This window comes from Trematomus bernacchii, unplaced genomic scaffold (genome assembly GCF_902827165.1).
Source record: "Trematomus bernacchii unplaced genomic scaffold, fTreBer1.1, whole genome shotgun sequence".
NCBI lineage: Eukaryota > Metazoa > Chordata > Actinopteri > Perciformes > Nototheniidae > Trematomus > Trematomus bernacchii.
Genome location: NW_022987821.1, coordinates 6,428,879 through 6,435,940, shown reverse-complemented (window position 1 = coordinate 6,435,940; position 7,062 = coordinate 6,428,879). Strand labels below are relative to the sequence as shown.

Below are 7,062 nucleotides of genomic sequence, written 5' to 3'. Positions count from 1 at the left end.
CCTGCTGATGTTCAGGTGTATATCAGTATGTAGTGTCTCTACTTTAAAGAGTCCTCTCCTGCTGATGTTCAGGTGTATATCAGTATGTAGTGTCTCTACTTTAAAGAGTCCTCTCCAGCTGATGTTCAGGTGTATATCAGTATGTAGTGTCTCTACTTTAAAGAGTCCTCTCCTGCTGATGTTCAGGTGTATATCAGTATGTGGTGTCTCTACTTTAAAGAGTCCTCTCCTGCTGATGTTCAGGTGTATATCAGTATGTAGAGTCTCTACTTTAAAGAGTCCTCTCCTGCTGAAGTTCAGGTGTATATCAGTATGTAGTGTCTCTACTTTAAAGAGTCCTCTCCTGCTGATGTTCAGGTGTATATCAGTATGTAGTGTCTCTACTTTAAAGAGTCCTCTCCTGCTGATCTCATACTGCCTGTGCTGCAGCACCTCTTTTCACCCTCTGTCTGAAACCAGAGCCCAGTCTGCTCTGATTGGTTAGCTGGCCGGCTCTGTTGTGATTGGTCAACGGCTTAGAGATGTCCCGCCCCTTAGACTGCTAGCCAATTCGTCCATTTACATGCACGAAAGCCTATATATTACACACTACAGGAAAGGGCCTCTTTAAAGTTCACCTGAGAGTCTGATGCTAAGTGAATAACATCTTGTCCGTCATGCCGGCGCTCTCCCTCACAGAAATATAAGTAGCTTTCATACGTGCTGCAGGTAAATGATATGCAGGATTTAAAAAAGCTTAAGCTTCAGCAAATTGAAGCCCCTGGTGAGCGGCTGGTGTTCTGTCGCGGTCAGCTGAATTAAAGCCCACGGCTACACTTTGTTCCACTTAAAGGTAAGGGAAGAAACTGTGTGCAAAGTAATGGACGAAACATGGTAATTATCCTCCATAAGGCATGGTAACACAAGCATGTAACAACTGCTTTCTGACAGTAACACCCCTTGAAATGCGCTTAATCTGGCAGGAAATACTAAAATCACTGCTGTAGCGGCCCGTCCACACGGCGGCGTGCGTTGAAGCTTCAACGCTTCTGCCCATTCACTTTGAATGGGGTGACGTCACGCTTTGCCGAACTGCATTGTGGTCGCGTCGCTTTGCTCGCTTCAAAAGTTGAGCAATGTTCAACTTTTGAAGCTTCGATGGAAGCGTCAGCCAATCAAATCATATGCCAGTTCAAGCTCTAGCCAATGAAAACCGCGTGCTTGTGTGTCCGGGGCGGGAGATTCATGCGATTGGTTGTTGGTCGAGCTTCAGACACGCCCGCCGGCAAGCTTCAACGCACGCCGCTGTGTGGACGCTGCGTTATAAGCAACTTCAAATGGTCCTAAAAGCTAAAAGAGGGTCGTTTTTCGCTTAGGAAAGTTGGAGGACGTTGAGATTTATTTGTTTTTGCACACCATTCACAACAACCTATGTAACACACTACAGGAAAGACAAGACCCCACAAAGCAGAATAGGGCCTCTTTTGATACATTCATCATGAACATGATAACTGCATGATTGTTCCTCAGCGTAACATCACCTCGACGGTGTGTTTGAGTGCTCAGAGAAAGCAGAGTAATTCACACGTTCGCCCGCTGTTCTCCTCCAGTGTGCGGCTTTGATTCCCAGCAGTAAGTCAGCCATGAGACGTTCCCTCCATTATACATGATTATTTTAATGACGCTGGTGTTCTGCTGCTTTCATCTCTCTCTCCTCTCTTTCATCCTCTCATCTCGGCCTCTTTTTGTTCCGCATCTTCGCCTCTCATCTCCTCCTCGCTCTCACAGGAGTATAGGAATACCTTGCACTAGTGTTTGTGTCTCCAGTGTTAGCGCTAGCGGCTAACGCTGTGTCCTGAACTGAGGATGGACATCTGATCGTCCAGTCATTCATTGTTTTCCTGTATATTGATCTACACTGGTTGTTGTGTAGTGCTGAAACGGAGCAGATCAGATCGATGAACAGACCTTTTGGACCTAATTATATTTCCCCCCCCGCCCCCTATTGAAACAATCCAAAGACAGAAAGTAAAAACCAACATGAACCCGATCCCCTCTGAAAACAATGACCTAAAAACGTATTTATTTGGATTTTCTTGGCATTCAAATCTAAATCTACGCACGTTTTTTGAGCTTCATTCAATCAAATTGAGGTTTACAGATATTGGATTGAGACACACCTGATCTCAACGTGTTAAAGTGTTTCTTCCACCGGCTTAATTGGCATCCGTCGACCACTCAGCTGCAAACTGACGAGCCATAACCAACAGAGACGCATCCAACCACTGTACGTGTTGTCTTTTCACCACATAGGAGACAATAACAATATGAAGCAGATTTTCTGAGCAGCTGAGCATGGAAGTGAAGAGCATGCATGTGTCCATACTTCACATACGCAACACTCTGTATTAATAATACAATATATTGAAGTTTCACAGAGAACAGATGCAGAGGGCTGACAGGGAGATAAACCATGTGCCTCATTATTTACACTCTTTAAAATAATTATATTTCTCTCTAGATGATAAAACAAGGTATCAAACTTCCCGACTGCATAATTTCTAGTCCTGGAGAGTTGATTTAACGTACACTAAAACCTCCCAGAGGAGTCTCATTAATCAAGAGTTCATTCAGCAGCATGGATCAGGTTAGCAGGAGGAATCCATCACTCGGTGTCAAGAGGACAATAGCACCAATAGGCCCATTATCAGTTGGTTTTCTCATCCTCAATATGTCCAATACAGAGCTGCTCAGAGCAGAACGGATGAGGATAATTATGGGTAAAAGGACAAAAGGGCCCCCAGGAGGGCGGTCCCTCTGAAGGAGACTTTGTGCAGTCGATCACTATTGATCCAACTGAATAACAGGATTACCATCAGATTAATTAATTAAAGGATTAATGAAAGTCTTATTCTCGCAGGATCCCGCGACACTTGAGCTTTTACTGAACGCTGGATGCTTTCACTTAGCAGTCGTGGTGTAAAATCTCTTTGAATCTGATGCTCCAAGGACACTCGGAGCACACTCTTCTCCCCGAGCGACGCGACACACAACATCACAACATCACAACATCACAACATCACAACATCACAACCTCCTCCACAAACTCAGCAGGCGACAGAAGGGCAAACTGAGTCGCTCTGATACCAAAACGTGTCTCTGTGATGCTCAGTTAGAGAGCAGGGTGCACGCTAACCACAAGTCAGTAGATTCAACACTAAACCGTTGACTCCAGTAGATTTCATCACGTTCATTGCCGTTTACATATGTAGGAAAAACCACAGTCTGTGAGGAAAGGGACACATTTTTGATGGCGTTTTGCACAAAATAGGGCTGCACGATTATTAGAAATGTTATTGAAATATGTCGCAAATATTCCAATCGTGTTCAAATGCTATTTTAAATAAAGTATAGTGATACTGCAGCAGTTTCCCAGCATACATTTCACCCATTATATGTTCAAAATTGATACGATCTTAACTTTAAGTGACTTTTTGTCCTCTAATGTGCGAGCCAAAGCGACGGGGGCGTGTCAGCTCTCCATCACAGCTTTTCTGCAGCCTCACGTCACTCTTAAATGGGAACTTATTTCATGCAGCTGTGCAGCCACTATAATAACTGATCACTGCATTTTGTATGAGAACCGTAACCACGCATTACAAGCTGCAATTTAAAGCTGAAAATCAGTCCACATACAGGACTAATACAGCAGCCGATTGCTATTCAAGCCTCCTGCTGCAGGTGCAGTAACGGAGTCTGAAATACTGAGAATAAGATGATGTTAGCGTCAGGAGGTTGAATATAAACAAAAGTATCATGCCATCCATCTGAGGCCCTGATCTTTAAAATGATGTAATGGGCTGAAAGGCTGTCTGTCATTCTTAAATCTTTGCAGCTCCTGACAACGCTACAGATTGTTATCAAAGTCTCAGTCAGAGCAGAAAAGATGGTCTGCTTTCACCGGGACAATAACTGTCTGATCCCGCTGGATATTTATCATGACGTTTCTTTGTTGCGTGAAATAAAGGCTTTGAAATTCACACAGCAAGGATCTGTGTTGGAAGTAATACTGGAGTCAGGAAAAAAAGCCATTTTCAAGTAGAAATGACCAAACTTCTGTGGGTTAAGCATCTCTGTTTGAAGCTTTTGTCTTATATCAAAGTAAAATGGACATCTTTTATCATCCATTACAATAATTGATAAACGATTTACCCATGGACCAAATGATGTGACAGATATATACTATATGTATCATATAGTAGTTCAAATGTGAGATGCATTGCTTAATTGCAGTATGTTCAAAACTGTGCTGCCAGGGTACTCACACATACAAAGCCGTGGCAGCACATCACTCCCACCCTCATCCACCTCCACTGGCTGCCGGTCGAGTCCCGCATATCCTACAAAGTCCTCCTACTCACCTACAAGTCCCTCCATGCCCATGCCCCCCAGTACTTATCGGACCTCCTTCACCCACATGCCCCACCCCGGAACCTGCGGTCTTCAGACTCTGGCCTGCTTACCACCCCCCGCACCAACCGTCGAACCTTCGGGGACAGAGCCTTCAGTGTGGCAGCCCCCACCCTCTGGACATCCCCATGCTTGACGCCTACAAAAGGCCCCTCAAGTCCCACCTGTTTGCTAAGGCCTTTGGCCCCTAACCTATCTGTTGTTTCATCTGTCTGACTGTTTGTCTGACTGCCTTTTGTTTTGTTATGTTTGTTCCTACTCCTGTTCTTCTTTGTAAAGCGACCGTGGGTCTCATGAAAGGCGCTAGATAAATCCAAGCTATTATTATTATGAATTGAACTTCTATCCACTTTCATTTCATTTGCTGATTCTCTCGTTGTTGTTGTTTACAAGGTAATGTGGGATTGTCTTTAAAAACAGGCGAACAAGAAAGGTTCTGCAACTAGAAATTGTCCTACTTTCTACCTGCTCTACTTCAAAGCACTGCTGCAATTATTAGAGGAACAATGCACTGCATGCTGTCACACACTTCACTATAAACACGTCCCAACAATACCACAAGGGAAACGAGTGAAGCACACACCAGCTTTTAAGAGAATATGGGGTTTAGGCGGAATGAGAGCAATGCAGTGATTCCTCAAAGTGTTTGCACAGAAGAGCAACCTATTCTCCAATTTGAGCAGGAGTAGTAAGAACATAGTTAGCGTGCAGACCCCCAGAACACTTCAATTTTTAAAAAGCAAAGCCATGTGGAAACCCCACAGAGAGAGAAGTGAGTTCAGCTTTTCAGGAAAGATGAGAAGATAATTGCAGTTACAAACTCCCAACTCCTGAAATTAACGGAGGAATCCATTGCTTCCTTTCCTACTAACAATATGGATTGATCTACAAACTATTTAGACATAATTTAAAACCAAAACACATCCGATTTGCAATGATACAACCTAAAGAATGCCTCACATTAGGGGAAGAATGTTCGAAAATGTTAACGTTTTTTTTACAATTTCTGCATAAAAACAATGATAATTTTTTTTTGGATTATCTCTGTCATTCCACTAATTGATTGATCAAGTATAATATAATATAGTCTGATGCATAAGTGGCAATATGACACATTCAGAAAAGTGTCAATGCTTTCTTTGCATTGGCCTAAAAGCCCGGGGGCCATGTTTGCTTTAAATGATTTTATAACCAAAAGTACCTTAATGGAGAAAGAGGGTAGCAAATAGATTCCCATAACTGATCATATATTTGATCAAAGTATGCGATGAGTAACTTACTCTACATTTTAAACAATATATGTCTAAATGGGTTTGCTTAGTAAGTCTGTGTAGTAAAAGCTTGGTCAATTTGTGGTTAATAATAGCAGCTTCGTGTCCTGCCTTTTTTTTTATTGGTGTGGTGAATATTTCATGGGTACAGTGGGGGGCTGGAGCCTTTCCCAGCATGCACCAGGAGAAAAAAAAAAACCCTGCCCAGGTTGTCAGTTCTCAAACACATCTTGGGAGCTCACCTATCCTGCATTTCATTGTTTCAAAGAGCAGGACATCCATGTAAAAACGAGGGGGAAATAAAAAGCACATTCTTGGACTGCCTTCAGAGTGTGGAATCTGTGGGGTCGTGCCAATCTCTCTCTCTCTCACCACAAACAATTTTAATCAAGCGCTGTTTTATAATCCTGCACATCCACACAACCAATCTATCTGTGTGTATCGGTGCAGATTATCCTACTGTACACAGTATCTCATTCAGTTCTGGGACAGTATCGCCATGCCTGTTATGTAAAATCTTCTCTGCTTTGTCTCCCCTGCACACCATAATACTTCCATTTCATCTCAGACAAAAGGCTGTAGATGATGTTAACTGTAGCTGCCACCTTAAATCTCCACTACAGTGTCCCTTAAAGCCTCCACTGTTCCAGGTGGAGCACAAAGAAGCAGCGCTGCCTCTGCATCCCTCCAGGATTACATAACCTCCTCGGCCCTTCATTGCTGATGGAAAAACATTCACAGGTACAAACTGTGGGCTGGCAGAAAGGTATATTTATGGTCAAACTCTCAGTGTAATCACTCGTGAAACACTGATGTTCAGAGGCTGAGAATAAGCCTGCACAGAAAAGAGATATCAGGAGATCTGCATCGCCTCTTTATTCTATGTCAGTCCACTCTACACTGCACCGGCCCTTCGCTTTAACAACGTAAACACCCCAGCTGTGGGACAAATAAAGGATATATGATGCTGTTTCTGAATACTTCTATGCAAGTCATTCATTCAATGCACTACTGTTTCCAAAACACCACCACCCATAAGCATCCAAAACAAGCCTCCTCTGGGTATTAAATGGTGACCTATGAACCCTCAGCAGCAACATCACCTACATGCTGTCAAAAAGCAACATTTTTAGCAAACCTAATGGCCTCAAAAGGATTTAAAGGCTTATGTTCTACATGCACAGCAGCTACAGGGTAGTTTAGGCATGGATACATGTGAGTCTCAGGCTCCTGCAGGAATGCAACATACACAATAAGACAGAAAACAGGGAAGAGTCCTGCACCAAACTGCATGTCAGAAACACCAGCACATAGTTCCTGATCAGCATGTTTACAGTTTCCA

General features: G+C 43.2%; 1 protein-coding gene across 3 annotated transcripts in view; it reads right to left on the bottom strand.

Annotated features, from left to right (window-relative positions):
* zgc:85722 (uncharacterized protein LOC407982 homolog) overlaps positions 1-7,062 on the bottom strand; it is a 31,245-nt gene that overhangs the window by 23,795 nt on the left and 388 nt on the right. The window lies entirely within an intron of this gene.